Source organism: Engystomops pustulosus, chromosome 7 (genome assembly GCF_040894005.1).
Source record: "Engystomops pustulosus chromosome 7, aEngPut4.maternal, whole genome shotgun sequence".
In the NCBI taxonomy this organism is placed as follows: domain Eukaryota; kingdom Metazoa; phylum Chordata; class Amphibia; order Anura; family Leptodactylidae; genus Engystomops; species Engystomops pustulosus.
The window spans coordinates 18116852-18134078 of record NC_092417.1 but is presented as its reverse complement, the minus strand read 5'-3'; the positions used below and the strand labels follow the sequence as shown (position 1 = coordinate 18134078).

The window sequence follows — 17227 nt, the reverse complement described above, 5'->3', positions numbered from 1 at the left end:
GAGCAGCGAGTAGGCAGAGACAGAGGTTGAGGAAAGCATTTTGTGCATTTCCCAGTCTTCAGATGATATGCTGTTAATTTTGTCAATTGAAGGATACTTTTAGACAATCTTGATTGGTTTAAGTTTACTATTGAATATGACTTCTATGATAAGGCCTAAGAAATCATCTTATTGTCAGAACTCTTGAAGGAGCTAAGTTTGAGCTCTCCTGCTTATAGTTCCACATCCAGGTTTTAGGCTCTATAGAGGGCTGATTTATGTTCTAGCAGTCCCCCTTAAATGAGAATGTAGTGCGCTCACTCATATTGGTGTACTTGGTTCTTCACAAATCAGCTTCTGAGGCAGGGTCAATTCACCTCTTATATTCCTCATTCACCTACATACTGTACGTATGCTTGTTTGAAATGCCTTTTTGCTAGTAATTATATTTATGCTCTCTCTTTGCTCTCAGTTTGACTACTCTTTGCTTTACATTTTTGTACCCTGCCGCCCTCTTGGCTATGACTCGGATTTCCTGACCTTGTTTTTTTGTCTGTCTCTTTGTTTGCTTCTCTTCTGTTCAGTGCAGAGTCTGTCACCCTGTTTAGTGCAGGGTCAGCAAGTAGATAGAGACAAAGCAAAGAACTTGCACTTCTTCCCTGTCGTAACTTATCTAATAAACTCAATGTTATTCTTTTACACAAATATCTCATCCCACTTTACATTTAAAAACCTTTGTTTTACAGTTCCACAATATTTACATCAATCAAATGGAGGTAAGATACTATATGATTTTTTTTTTATAAATTGGCACCAAAAATAAAAACCTTGGCATCTTTCTTATTTGCCAACTGATTGGGAGGTATAATGTCATAGTAGTCATACCATTATATTTTTTGAGTGAACAATTCAGACATTTAGCAAATATAATCAATCGTTTGATGCAAAAATAATTTAAGTTAAAAAATTTTTGGTAATTGAAGAAATAAAATAAATATTTATTTTATCAGCCAAATTGAAGGATGTGTTTAAAATAGATTTACTTTGTTATGCTCTATGGAGAATATAGCTAAGGGGGTGGGGTGTCAAAGGTCAGCTTTCCATGTGCTTCACACAGAGGTCAAATTTTACCCAGTATTATCTTTTATGCAAGCCCCCAAAAGGGGGACTTTATTAAAAGTAAAAAATTAGAAGTAAAAAAATCCATAGGCAATATGATAACAAATAAAAAAAGATAATATAGACATAGAAAGAGAAGATTGCAGAGAAATATATTGTGATACAAATATCCTCATTGGAGCCAGGCCAGTTCTTATATGTGTTTTACCAGGGCTATTTATATAGCCAACAAAAAGCCAGCAAATCCAGAGGGTTAATCCACTCCGACAAAACTACTGAGGAAGAAGTGAAGCCCTTCGAAACTCATCTAGCCAATTACTAATAATGTTTATACGAGTTTTACGTCTGAAGGACACAGTCTACAATATTCGATATCAATATATCTGCGATACATGGCATTACACAGCGAAGCTTGCATTTATATGGAATACTATTGTGCTCTGAGTCAATACGAAGGAACGACGGAACTAGCTCAAGGTCATCGGCCAGTTTAACGCATGCGCAGTACGGAATTGGATACGCCAAAACAATACAAGCTCTGGATGTTGAGCCAGTTCCGAGTTGAACATTTGGCTGTGAGTAAAGACTGGATATACAAATAAGTTGTTGCCAGCAATAGTTATTGGAACTATCAAGAACAATATCAGTGAAATTTACCCGACGTAAGACTCACATTGTTTTAAACTATACATACAGGACTTTCTCATCACTTGATATTGGAATAGTATTATCCATGGCATATAAATAATATTATAATATCTACAAGGCTTTTCTATCACTTAATATTGGAACAGTACTAAATCAATTGTCAATTGGTATAAGTAAAATAATAAAAATCTCAATATGCACAGCAGCCCCCTAAATGAACTCCAATGTACAGTATGAATGTCTAAACACAATATATATAAAATGTTATGGAAATTAATTAAAAAAAAAATATTATATGATGTAAAAAAAATAAGCATAAAAGGAGTACAAGAATATGGCTGTACGGCAAACAATTTTACAGGTATTAAAACATAATAAAACCCCAAGGGACTGCGATATCAGAAAAGCTCACACAAACAAAGACACATGCATACTCTGCTTCAGCTCTCATTTGCAGCATTGCTCCAAAGCTTCAATTTATGGGTTCTTCCATGGATCATGGTCAACCAATAATTGACCTTCTCGTACACTAGAAATAACTTCTATTTTCCAGAGGACCGAGGACTTCTGTTTTCCCCCGATCCCATCCATAAAATGGCTCTGGTGACCCTTTGGAACAGTGAATTAACTGGCACCCTTCTTTTGGCAAAAAATTGTTTCCCTCACATCCCCATAAATAAACTTTATCTTATATTACTTGGCGTCAGAGGGAGTGTGTCCTGCTCGGGTGACCCCTCCCATCTACTCCTTCCCATGTCCCATGCCACTTCTCCGCATGCCATGTGACCAGGGTGATGTCATCTAAGATCCTCTATCCAATTACATTTGCAACGTCTACCCCATGTATGTACCTCATCACATTGCAGTATCATCAGCAGTAGAGAAGTCTATCAGCAACTCAAGCTCAACTCCAACTCAAGTAATATGGATTATTTCGGTAGAAGATTACATCACAGAAGAGAACTGCTTCTGAATCTACTGAGTGATCATGACAATCATTTTGGTCAATCAGAGACTATTACAAGATCTCAACAAATGACTAATTTATTTATGGACTTTGAAGATTTAGCTAAAAAAGAACTGCAACCTAGCATTGATGTGATGTTTTTAGAATATTATATAAAAAAAGAATATATTCCAAAAGGTCTATGCATTAGGATCCCTTCGGCCTTTCCTGATGACACAGAATACACTGCCGAATGGGGCCGCTGTTTACTGAATTGCTCTTTAAACCTTATGACTAAAATCATTAATAAGCGATCCAGTGAATGCGATAAATTGACCCATCACATTAACATCATCACAGAAAAATTGTTCATGTTTAGAGAACACCCAGATTTTCACACTATTAATGAAAATATTCAGACTAGACTAAGTAAACTAGAAGAAACCATTGCTGCCAAAAAAGCCAAGAAATTTCTATCACACTATCACACTGACAGACTAACCCCAGCTCGACTCGATTCTTACCCCAAACACCGTACTAATAATCACTAAAACAAGAAAACTGCAGGACCAAATGTCCCTAAACGTCCAAATATATGTACACCCCAAAAAAAGAATCAGTCGAAATATAGTGTCAATCCAAAGAACCGGGTCATCCATAATTCTAAGTATAATTACTCAAACCGTAACAAACCTACATCTCATCCACAAACAAACCCGTTACCCCTTCTGAACTTTCCCTCAACCCCTCTTCCACGTAAACTTACCCCTACACACCAGAGTATTGTAACGACAACCATCACTTTGAATGCCACTCAAGATAATTATACTCCCAGTCCGATTCAACATACCTCACCATGTTCAGATCTTACATGGCTCACTACACATGATACATTTTTTTTGCACAGCCAAGATACGGTTATAACTAAAAACCCCTCTAGTTTCAACATTACTACATCAAACTCTCAAGATATATGCAACATCTCTAGCGAAACGCTTCCCCTGATATCGCCAGCAAGCAATATATCGCATGTGTCTTTTTTAGAGATAGGTCCGACGAGACCTCTAACACCAATACAAGTTCCGCAAAAATCGGAGGAATATACAAAAAAGGCAAGAACGCGTTTCCTGGAATATTTTATACCTCTAAACACACCCAGCTCGGAGAGAAAAAGAAAAAAAGGACCCAAGGGTGCAGAGGAAGCTGGAAAAACAGAAAGCAGATCCCAAAGAGGAAAGAAAACCAGAAGAATATAACTATAACATTCTCCAAAAAACATAACACAAACGAAACAGTGAAAATTTTTAATTTATCTAATCATGTTCTGAATTCAGAAGAGGAATCCCTCTTATCCAAAGGGCTGAACTTTTGCCCGAGTAAAGTCACAGATGACTTCCAACTATTTATTGACCTTAATTTATTCATCAAAAAATTAACGCAACAAAGATTCTTTAATCTAAAAAACACTTGTAAAAATAATGGTGAAAATAATTTGGAAAGCAATGAAATAGATTCTGTGATTCACCATCAAGTTAAAGTGAAATCTTCCTATTAATCATCGAGGTCACTTCCTCGAAACTTTTCAATCCTTGGTATCTCAAGAGGACAACCCCACACTTGTCATCAGAGCAGCGGACAAAGGGGGAGGAATTGTCCTTCAGGAACGGAGTGAATACCTAAAGGAAGCTCAAAGAATCCTAGGTGACAAGGAATATTATATTAAACTCACTAACAACCCCATTAGTTCACACACTGATAGCTATAATAAGCTTATCAAGGAAGCGTATGATAATAACATCTTAAACAAAAAAGAAAAAAGTTTCTATCCATCACCCATCCTGCTGTTCCTCTGTTCTATCATCTGCCCAAAATCCATAAAAGCCTCAAGGACCCTCCCGGCCGCCCGATCATCTCGGGTATTGATTCGCTTACTTGTAATTTATCACATTTCGTGGATCTATACCTTCAGCCATTAGTCACTGAGTTACCTTCTTATTTGCGTGATTCCACCGCTCTCATCAAAGATTTACAACCATTCCAATGGAAAGAAAGTCTTTGGTTTCTCACCCTGGATATTACGTCCCGGTATTCAAACATCCAGCACCATCTTGGTCTTGAAGCGATACATTGGTATCTAGCAAATCACACGACCCTCCCAATAAAACAAATAAAATTTCTGGTTGAAGTCATGAAATTTATTTTAGAACATAACCTGTTTACTTTTAATGAAGAACTCTACCTCCAAACTAAGGGTACGGCCATGGGGACTCGAGCCGCCCCAAGTTACGCTAACTTGTTCATGGGGAGGTCCGAGTCCCTTTACATCTCTTCCCAACATAACTGGTCCTCTAATATTAAGTACTATAAAAGGTACATAGACGACCTGTTTCTTATATGGGACGGAGAGGAACATGAAGCTCTTAAATTTTTTACTTATCTCAACAGCAATAATTGGGGAATCAAATTTACTATGAACCTTGAAAAAAAAAAAATTGTGTTTCTGGACCTGTTGCTCTCTTATAATAATGATAACCAAATTATCACCAAAACCCACTTTAAATTAGTTGACAGCAACAGTTTTTGGATTACCATCAAAAATGGCTGAGAAACATCCCATTTAGCCAATTTTACCAGATTAGAAAGAACTGCACAACCACTCAGAATTTCGTAGAACAATCAACTGTCCTAAAGAAACGATTTCTGGACACAAAATACCCAAAGAAATTAATTGAAGAAGCCTTTAAGAGAAACTTGGGACGCGAACAGAGCGATTGTTTGAAAAATAAAGACGAAAGAACTGAGAAAACTTGTGAAAAAAATGAATTGCTAACTTCAAGAGAAGAATATGCGCTCAGCTTCATCACCACATACGATAAAGGCAATAAAGAGATTCGCAAAGTCCTGAATAAACATTGGGATATCCTTTTAGAAGATCCTCATCTCAAAGGGATCATACCAAAGAAACCGAAAATAACCTTCCGGAGAGCAACAACTCTCAAAAACATCCTCGCTCCAAGCAAGCCGAAAACTATCGACTCTTCTAACAAGAACACCGCTCAGAAAAAAAGAATCAAGAGATGTGCCCATAAAAAATGCCTTTGCTGTAAAATGTTGAACCCAGGCTGCTTATCCTTTAAATCTTTTAATACGGGGGAAATGTTTCAAATAAAGCAGGAACTATCGTGCGCCTCTGATTTTGTGATATATTTAATCAACTGCTCTTGTGGTCTACAATACGTGGGACGCACAATCCAAACTCTCAGAGTAAGAATGAATGGCTACAGGCATAAGGCGAAGACAGGGTTTCTAAAACAGAGACTTTCAAAACATCTCACTGTAGAGAAAAACTGTACTTTTGAAAAGTTCACACTCACGGCGATAGAAAAAATTCCTGAAAACTGTAACAATAGGGTAAAAACCCTTAACAGACGTGAATCCTATTGGATTTTTAAGCTAGGGACATTGCATCCGAACGGCCTCAACGCCGTTCTGGAATCCATTTAATTCCACTCTCACGTACTTACCTCTTTCCTCACTTATTATGTACCCATTAACATCCTTCGGCCTTTCGTCACCTCCCTTCAGCATTTAGTATTACTCACAAAGCAGCGATCCTCACTGTTCCGTAGGTTCTAGTCCAACAAGTAACTCAATACATCGGAAGCCGTTCTGCCATAAATTTGTCCCTTCTAGGCTTCTGTAGTCCCACAAGCGTCATTCCATCTCCTACCAACCTTACACTTACTATGCTGTCACGCAATCTAATTCACCGAGAGCAGGTCTGCCGCCAGCCATTCATAAATCCTCCCGTTACGAGGTGCTAATTAACTTCCGGGTTCCCCGGTTCCCGGCTTTTACACCCTCTATATATTAAATCTGTCCACACATTCATTAATCAGGTTGTCAATATTCAGAATTTTTTGTATACTATGTGACAGGACTATTGTAATTAATTTTTTAAGATTCAGTCGAAGTAACTTTATTTCAGCAATGAACGGAATCCATTTGCTTCCCAGGTCATACCGGGCGTACCTGTAAAGATGCCATTATATAAAGAAGCTCTCCACTAACACAGGTCATGCCTGACGAAGGCTCCGGTACGGAGCAGAAACGCATAGCATTTTATTGTTATTCATTTAAAAAAAAATTTTTTAAAAGATAATTTTTTATTTTGTAAAAAAAAAGAGCTCTTTTTGAGCCATTCATATTTATTCTCGAGGATTCTCTAAGCGCCAACACTCCTGCCTCCCTTTGGGTTTTCCACATTGCAGTATCATGGCATTTTCACAGTATGGCACCATAGACTTCTACACCTCCCCATCATCCATGGAGGCTGCTGTGGTTTCATTTGATCAGATCGATATATGATGACGATGTTACAGATGTAGGATGCAGGATCTTAGTCTTAAAATCACTATGGGCACATGAAGTGGCCAATAATGTAACAGAACTCTCTCTCTCAATATTCCACATAGTAGCAGTGAGACCTGTCAATCAGGAACAAGGAAGCAGGGCAATGCAGGATTCCACTGAATATGCAGGACCTCGTTGGACTCACTTAGTGGCACTGGATTCACTTCAGGTGAATTGCATAGGTGTTTACAAACTGATTTTTGTAACATTGCAGCCATGGAAAGGAAAGTTGGTCTGCTGATTCTGGTGTCATCAAAGTGTACCCTACCCTGGAGAATACAATGTTGTCATTTCTTTATCAAACTCTGTCTAATGGGGGAAGCCAGGATATGCTCTCCAGCCCAGGACCACTCATCTGATAATAGAGAGTCTAATTAACCCAGTACTAGTTACTAAGTGTTGGGGCCACGTGGTCAGTGAACCCCCCACCACCACGGACGATGACACAAGCCAAGACCGGGGACTGGAAGCTAAGTGGAACCCGGTCCTCACCAGAGCCTGCCGCAAATCAGGATGGTTTTGCTGCGTTGTGGTGCCACCAGGTCGTTCCACAGGTTCAACTTGTCCACGGTGGAAGCCAAGTTCGAGGTACAGGAACACAAGGCAGTCTCGGAGTCAGGACCAGGCAAATAGTTGGGACAGGCGACAGAGGTGCAGAATCTGGAACACAGCAGGAGGTCAGCACTGCCAGCAAAGGTACGAAGTCAGGTCCAGGTTCACAACGGGAGATCAGAGCAGGAACAAGGAACACAGAAGGAAACTTTCTCAGGGGTTGCTGGGAGAAGCCGGATTTTAAAGAAAACCAGGAAGTGGCCAGCATCAATCAGTGGCGCGCTGGCCCTTTAAATCTGAGCGCTGGCGTGCGCTTGTCCTAGGGAGTGGGTACGTGCACGCTGGCCAGCCAGGACAGGAACAGGAATGCAGAGAAGTGAGTGAGCTAGGGGGGACACCTATGACAGTACCCCCCTACAGCCTCTCCCTCTCCTTGGTCCAGAGAAACCTTTGGAGGGGGCTGTGGTCCAGTCAACAAGGAAGAACCACTTACCTCTCATGTTCAGTACCTCCTTAATCTCATAGATATCCGTGAAATCAGCTTCGGGAGGAGGAGATTGCTGAGAGAAGCGGTTAAAGATGACAGGCTTCAGGAAAAAGACATGGAAGAAGTTTGGGATACTTATCATAGGAGGAAGGCGGAGCTTGTACACCACCAGATTTATACCTGATAGCATAGACCAAGCTTGTAACTAGGTATCTTCAGCCGGATGTATCTGGAAGATAACCACACCTTATCACCTGGAGAGAAGACAGGAGAAGTCCTACGCTTCTTATCAGCCTGGGTCTTGTGCAGTCGGTGGCCCGGAGGAGAGACATACGTCTTGCCGGGAGGAAGCTGCCATAGATCCACCAGAGCGGCAACAACCAGTTGATCAGGAGAGACAATATTCCAAGGGACCAGCTCGTCTCCAATGACGTCAGAGGCACGAAAAAGGGCACCAGCCTTGATATTCTTCTCCGTCAGACGGAAATAGATCAACAGGTTGAAGCATGAAAAAAAGTGCGACCAACAGGCTTGCCTGGTGTTAAGACATTGGACTGTCTGGAGATACAAGAGGTTCTTATGGTCTGTTTATATACAAACCGGATGGAGAGCTCCTTCCAGTAGATATCGCCATTCTTCAGAGCAAGATTGATGACCAACAGTTCTCTATCTCCAATAGAGTAATTACTCTCTTTGGCAGAAAAAGTTCTAGAGAAAAAGCCACAAGTAAGAGTACTGCCCTTAGACGGATTCTGGGTGAGCACCGCCCCAGCACCTACGGAGAATGCGCCAACCTCATGATGATAGGGCTTCTGGTGTCAGGCCTGGAGAGGCCTGATGTCCGCCTTTGCCTTGGCTTCTTCTGCCGCCGAGGGCCAGAGGCGGGGATTGGCGCCCTTCTTGGTGAGCGATACGATGGGAGACACTAGAGTGGAGAAATGCTGAATAAACTGCCAATAATAGTTTGCAAAGCCTAGGAACCTCTAAATGGCATGGAAACCTTCTGGGCGTTGCCACTGTAGAACTGCAGACAGTTCAGCAGGATCCATCTGGAGGCCTATGTTGGAGATTATATAGCCGAGGAAAGGAAGGCTCCATTGGTGAAACTGGCATTTCTCGAGCTTGGTGTAGAGACGATTAGCCCGAAGGCGGTCAAGAACTTGTTGTATGTGGGACTACTTGGTATCAAGGTCTGGAGAGAACACCAAGATGTCGTTTAGGTAGACTACGACACACGTATACTGCAGATTTGCAGGAAACCAGAGCGGCATCCACAACAGTAAGTTCCCTGCTGAACCAGAGTCCAAGAAAGCAGAATCAGAGTGTGGGAGCTGAAATGGAGGAGCACAGGAATAGTCAGGCGTGGAGAAGCTTTGTTCACACTTCGGGATGCTTCTCCCAAGAACCCTAGGTGCTTGCGTTTCCTGGATGCTAGGGACAGACCGGACAAGCCCCAATGAAGTGCTTCAGACTGGCACAGTACAAGTGAAGATTCTCCTGACATCTTCTGAAGTGTTCCTGGGAGGAGTGTCTGGCTCTATCAATCTGCAAAGGCTCCTCTGCAGACGGTACGACCGGAGACTGGAGCAGCCTTTGGAAGGCAGGGGCTAGGTGAGGTAGACGTTGAGGATGGACTTGGGGATGCTCATGATATAACTCCTCAGAACGCTCCATAAACCACACATCAATCCAAGTGGCTAGTGTGATGAGACCACTCAGAGTAGATGGCAAGTCACGAGCAGCCAATGCATCCTTAACTTGAGGCAAAAGTCCTTTTTTAAAGGTTGCTGACAGAGCCGCATCATTCCAAGAGAGTTCAGAGGCCAGGGTACGGAAATGAACCGCATACTCTCCCACAGACGAATCACTTTGACACAGGTTCAGCAGCGCATTCTCAGCTTAGGAAGCTCGTGCAGGTTCTTCAAATACAGCCCAGAATTCAGCCAGGAATGCAGCCAGGAATTCAGCCAGGAATCCGTGACTGGATTGCCTTTGACCTATAGAGGTGTAGGCCACGGCTTTCCCGGAGAGGATACTGACAATGAATGCCACTTTGGAGAGTTCAGTGACAAACTGAGATGGCATAAGTTCAATGGCAAGGAGCACTGGGTAATAAAGCCTATGCACAGCTTGGGGTCCCCATCATACTTGTTGGGCATAGAAAGTCTTAACCTAGGTTCTACAGCAGGTAGACAAGCCGGGGTAGCAGGAGTCTGATGCTGATGCTGAGTGGCAATCAACTGTTGCAGCATTGCAGTAACTTGTTCAAGCTGTTCTCCTTGAGCAGCAATCTGTTGGGACTGCTGAACCACAACGGTGGTAAGATCAGCCAGTTTTGGAAGCACCAATTTGGCGGGGACCATGGCCGGATTATACTGTCAGGGCCCGGGGTCAGTGAACCCCCTGGACCACCGCGGATAATGACGCAAGCCGACACCTGGGAACAGAATCTAATTGGCACCCGGTCTTCACCGGAGCCCGTCGAAAAAACAAGATAGTCTTGCTGCAAGGTCATTCTACAGGTGCAACTTGTCCGCTGTGGCAGCCAAGGTTGAGCTACAGGAACACAAGGCAGTCTCGGAGTTAGGAACAGGCAGATAGTCAGAACATCAGCAGAGGTGCAGAGTTTGGAACGAAGCAGGAGGTCAGGGCCGACAGCAAAGGTACAGAGTCAGGGTCAGGTCTGGGGTCACAACGGGAGATCAGAGCAGGAACAAGCACTAAGATCCGGCAGGGGTTGCTGGGAGAAGCCAGCTTTTAAAGAAAACCCGGAGGTGGCCAGCGCCAATCAGCGGCTCACTGGCCCTTTATATCTGCGAGTGCCGGAGTGTGCGCTCCCTAGTGAGCAGGTTTGCATGCACTGAGCAGCTGGGACAGGAGTAAAAACGCGGAGAGGTGAGTGAGCTAGGGGGGACAGGGCTCTGCCACAAAGGGCGGCACGGGTGTGCCTGCAATCCGATACATGGATCGCAGGGACACCCGTGACACTAAGTCTTCTCTGTAACAATACTCATTGGCTCATAACTGTCCTGAGGTGGAATTATGTTGGTTCTAGAATCAGCAGGACAATGGCAGCTAAAGGATATAAGAAGTGGTGTTCAGTAAAAGTTTATTTTAGACACTTTTGCATAATAAACATATCCTTTCACTCGCATATTGTAATACCTTACAAACATCATCACAGCTGCTTCCCGATATATTTTTGTATTTTTTGTTAAGTATACAGTGCAAAGTAAACCCTAAAGGTATAAAAAAAAAATATCACCGATACCTTGACAATATAAATTCTTCAGAGAAATCTAGAGGCATCACCATGTCCCTCAGGTCTACGATGTCCACTGTGGCCTAATATCCCCAGATAATCTAACAAATATAAAAAAGGAAGCTTCCAACAATACAATCTGCTCTGGGCAAGAATTTAAGGGCCGCATTATGAAGTCTAACAACAAAAATAAAGATTTAAGAAAATATTAAAATTATTGATCCTAACTAAAGAAATGTTCACAGAAAAAAACGAAAGATTTTCTATTTCTAAGGTAAGTCTATTTCAAAATAATGCAGACAGCTGGGGTGCGAGTCCAAAAATGTAACAAAGTATTCTATTTTCCATAATGTTTTTTTTTTTAATTACATCTATAATTAAGGCATCTTCTGAACAATCCAAATTGTAGCCTCTCTATACTACAAGGGGGCATATTTATCAGGGACTCTGCGCCACCTCATTGGTACACCAAATGTGGACAAATATACTTGACAGGGTCCATATATTCAAAAGCTTATTTACAAAAAAGGTCTAGTTGACCTCACTGAGACCCATCGGTCAATTTAAAACATCACTTTTATTCTTTACTTTTAAAATGAGACGCCTATTTTTACATGGATTATGCGGACAAATTCTCTTTATTCATTAAAACTACATAGACTTTTGTGAGAAGTATACTGTGGGGTTTAGGGTGTTTATCTCCAGAGCCTTAAAGTCATCCTTCGTGCGGATTAGCTACTCATTAGACAAAATATTTAACTCCACAACCTTAAAATAGTCAGTGGTGCGAATTTACTGCACATTTGGCACTGATGGTAACTATCCTTAACCAGTAGTTTTCACCGTCATAGTTAGTTAGCATCAGTCCCAAATGTGCAGTTAATTCGTACCACTGACTATTTTACAGCTGTGGAGTTAAATATTTTGTCTAATGAGTAGCTAATCCGCACCAAGGACGACTTTAAGACTCTGTAGATAAACACCCTAAGGGCACATTCACATTGCTGTTTGCGGGGACATACATGCGGCCGCAAATTTGCGGCCGCATGTACGTCCCCATAGACGGCAATAGAGGCGCGGGGCAGATACATGTGTGGCACCGATCCGGCCCGCACACCGCAAAAAGATAGAGCATGCTCTATCTTTCGGCGTGTGTGCTGCCGTGAGCCGCTATTCTCTATGGAGGTAGGAGGGGCCGCCTCCTCCTCCTCTCCAGCACACGGCGGTATGCCCGCACAGCGGGCATACAGCTGTGTGAATGTACCCTAAACCACACAATATACTTCTCATAAAAGTCTACATAGTTTTAATGAATAGAGAGAATGGGGCAGATTTACTTACCCGGCCCATTCGCGATCCAGCGGCGCGTTCTCTGCACAGGATTCGGGTCCGGCTGGGATTTAAGAAGGTAGTTCCTCCGCCGTCCACCAGGTGGCGCTGCTGCGCCGAAAATAATCTTAACGCCCCGGAATGCACCATCGCATAGCAGGTGAAGGTGAGCGCTTCCCAAGCGACACATTTCGGTTTTTAAATGCGGCGGTTTTTCCGAATACGTCGGGTTTGCGTTCGGCCACGCCCCCCGATTTCTGTCGCGCGCATGCCGGCCCCGATGCGCCACAATCCGATCGCGTGCGCCAAAAACCCGGGGCAATTCATGTACAAGCGGCGCAAATCGGAAATATTCGGGTAACACGTCGGGAAAACGCGAATCGGGCCGTTAGTAAATGACCCCCAATGTGTCCGCATAATACATGTAAAAATAGGCGTCTCATTTTAAAAGTAAAGAATAAAAGTGATGTTTTAAATTGACCAATGGGTCTCAGTGAGGTCAACTAGACCTTTTTTGTAAAGAAGACCTGAAATAATCGCAAATGCTTATTGCTAGCACTTGCGATTCTTTACCCCAATGGGGGGGTCCGGCCAGACAAGCGGATGTCACGGCCGGCTGGGAGTGGGCCAGTGCCTACCGTTACTGTCCCCACACCTGCACACTTGCTGCAGCTAACAACTTTTCAAATGTGACAAGTCGCTGGCTGCATTTATTTCTACGCCAGCCAGCCCACGCCCCATTGGATACATCAAGAGGCACGAACGCAGGTGTATAATAAATATCTCTCAATGTGTTTCAGTTGTTGAGTCGCTCATCTTCATCTTTGGTCGGCCATGTAACAAAAAATTATGAGGGTCATTTATATTATCTCTGTTTGTTTTGGTCTTTTTTCTATCGGCTTCTTTAGTAATTTATCAATCCTATTTTTTCTTTGTGTTAAAGGTTTTTTTTTTTTTCAGATTTCATTTTCTGGCATTTGTTAAAAATGTCACAAAAATGTTGCATAAGTGTCTCAAATCACTTCTTTCCATTTTCTATGTTTTCCTTAAGTATGGCTTCATCTGGAGCTCTTTGCTCGAAAAATTTCACAAATTTTAGACAATTTGAAATGATAAATGTCCTTTGCGACATTTAGCACATCTGGAATAGAAGATAAATGTGTCTTACTGACAAAAAATAAATGTCCAGCGGACATTTCAAAATATCCCCAAAAAGGCATAAAAATTGCAATGGGCCAAAAAATTGTCTCAACAAAGACAGTAAAGCAGGAAGAAAAATGAAGATAAATGACCCCCTTTTAAGATGTTACTATATAGAGAGGCGGCCACTTTATTAGGTACACCATGCTAGTAACGGGTTGGACCCCCTTTTGCCTTCAGAACTGCCTCAATTCTTCGTGGCATAGATTCAACAAGGTGTTGGAAGCATTCCTCAGAGATTTTGGTCCATATTGACATGATGGCATCACACAGTTGCCGCAGATTTGTCGGCTGCACATCCATGATGCGAATCTCCTGTTCCACCACATCCCAAAGATGCTCTATTGGATTGAGATCTGGTGACTGTGGAGGCCATTTGAGTACAGTGAACTCATTTTCATGTTCAAGAAACCAGTCTGAGATGATTCCAGCTTTATGACATGGCGCATTATCCTGCTGAAAGTAGCCATCAGATAATGGGTACATTGTGGTCATAAAGGGATGGACATGGTCAGCAACAATACTCAGGTAGGCTGTGGCTCAATGCTCAATTGGTACCAAGGGGCCCAAAGAGTGCCAAGAAAATATTCCCCACACCATGACACCACCACCAGCCTGAACCGTTGATACAAGGCAGGATGGATCCATGCTTTCATGTTGTTGACGCCAAATTCTGACCCTACCATCCGAATGTCGCAGCAGCAATCGAGATTCATCAGACCAGGCAACGTTTTTCCAATCTTCTACTGTCCGATTTCGATGAGCTTGTGCAAATTGTAGCCTCAGTTTCCTGTTCTTAGCTGAAAGGAGTGGCACCCGGTGTGGTCTTCTGCTGTTGTAGCCCATCTGCCTCAAAGTTGGACGTACTGTGCGTTCAGAGATGCTCTTCTGCCTACCTTGGTTGTAATGGGTGGCGATTTGAGTCACTGTTGCCTTTCTATGAGCTCAAACCAGTCTGCCCATTCTCCTCTGACCTCTAGCATCAACAAGGCATTTCCGCCCACAGAACTGTCGCTCACTGGATGTTTTTTCTTTTTCGGACCATTCTCTGTAAACCCTAGAGATGGGTGTTCATGAAAATCCCAGTAGATCAGCAGTTTCTGAAATACTCAGACCAGCCCTTCTGGCACCAACAACCATGCCACGTTCAAAGGCCACAAATCACCTTTCTTCCCCATACTGATGCTCGGTTTGAACTGCAGGAGTTTGTCTTGACCATGTCTACATGCCTAAATACACTGTGTTGCCGCCATGTGATTGGCTGATTAGAAATTAAGTGTTAACGAGCAGTTGGACAGGTGTACCTAATAAAGTGGCCGGTGAGTGTATAATGTTACTCAGCAGTAGGACGGGGGACATGTCTGATACCAGAGTCTTGTATCTTACTGGTGGAATCTTTGAAATAAGATGAGAGCAAAACAACATATTTGATAAAGAAATATATTTCTATTTAGTCTTTAGTTTTTACAATTTGAGGTCAAAGGTGAATCTCTGACTTGAGACAAGGTCTTACAAGTGATCTAATAGATTGGGTTCTCAGGTTTTTATCTCAGTTCTTATACTTTCAGAAATCTCATTTGCTTTATGCAGCTGCCACTTGATATTGAGTACTGCTGCCCTACTTACTTATTATGAGACTAAACATGGCCTTCTTGTGTATTGTTAGGTAACAATGCCAACTATTTGACCCATCTGACACATGTTGTCTCTCAGGTGATGTCCTTCTGTGTATCTAAACTTGAGATCTACCCAATGGGTCAGTTCCTCAGACTTACTACTTCTACTCATTTAAGCCCTTCCCCAAGATCATTGTCAGTATAAATCATGAATCAAATAAAATTGAGGCCATCAGAGTGCATGTTGTTGATGTATAGTAGATGTTTTGGGTTTATTTTGTCTCCCACTAAATTATAATAAAAAATAGAAATATTTTAGATCTCCAAATGTGACATTTTTACCATTTTATTCCAGTAACAAGGACTATAATGGAGGACTCAAATCAAACATCTTCAGGAAGATTCATCCTCCTTGGTCTTTCTAATGTCCTGCATCTTCAGATCATTTGCTTTATGGTGTTATTAGTGATGTATCTGATAACATTAGCAGGAAATTTTCTTGTGATTATTGTGGTGAGGATCAACCCAAAGCTACAGACCCCCATGTACTTCTTCCTGACTAATCTCTCCATACTCGACATCTGCTTCTCTTCCACCATGGTCCCCAGGCTTCTCATCATTACTTTGTCCAGAGACAGAAGTATTTCTCTGTTGGGATGTGCTCTTCAGATGTATTTCCATTTGACATTCGGAGCAACTGAGTGCGTAATACTTGCCGTCATGGCTTATGATAGATATTTGGCCATTTGTATGCCTCTGCACTACAGGAATATCATGAGTAGGACGGTGTGCGCCTATTTAGCTATTGGATCATGGGGTCATTAATGCAGCCATTCATGTGAGCCTCGCCTTCCATCTACCCTTCTGTAGATCTCACCATGTCAACCACTTCTTCTGTGAGTTGCCTCTATTCTTTCGAATGTCCTGCAAAGACCCTTGGTTCAATGAATTAATAAACTTGTTCTCAGCCTTGATCCTAGCGGTGGGAGCATTCTTTCTCATACTAATCTCATACATCCAAATCATCTCCACTATTTTGAAGATTTCTTCTTCTCAAGGCAGACAAAAAACGTTCTCCACATGTGTGTCTCACCTCACAGTAGTGTCTATCTATTATGGGACTATTATGTCCTTGTATCTAAGACCTCGGTCTGCTTCCTCTCCAGAGGTAGACAAGGCTGTATCCCTTATATATACAGCTGTGACTCCAATGCTGAACCCCATCATTTACAGCATGAGGAACAAGGATGTTATAAATACGATCAGAATGAAGCTTATAAGACAGACAGAAAAGCATTAAAAAGTTGAAATTTTGGTTTTAGACCGATCTCACTCATCAATATAAGACGGTTTGTTGTTTCTTAGTCTTGAAAAAACTCCCCCATTAAGTTTAAGGTGAGTTCCGCAAAACAAACCAACTATAGTAAACTCATATTCCCCTCAAAACATGTAGTTCTCTCTAAGGAACAGCCCCAGTCTGCTTCGATAAAGCACAATTTTTGTATTCCCACCATATCTGTAAAATATTGCATATTAAAGTATATAAATCTTCATTTTGGAAACATCTTAATAAATGTTCTCGATATATTAGCAACATATAACCTTTATGGTACTGCCATTTGTACCAGTATATCACTGCACCCGACACACATTGACAAAAAAGCTGAAATCTTGTG

The 17227-nt window shown here is 42.1% G+C and overlaps 1 pseudogene; it reads left to right on the top strand.

Moving 5' to 3' along the window:
- Nucleotides 1-15920: 15920 nt before the first annotated feature.
- LOC140070001 (olfactory receptor 10A7-like) lies at nt 15921-16851 on the top strand (annotated as a pseudogene).
- The last annotated feature ends 376 nt before the right edge of the window (nt 16852-17227 follow it).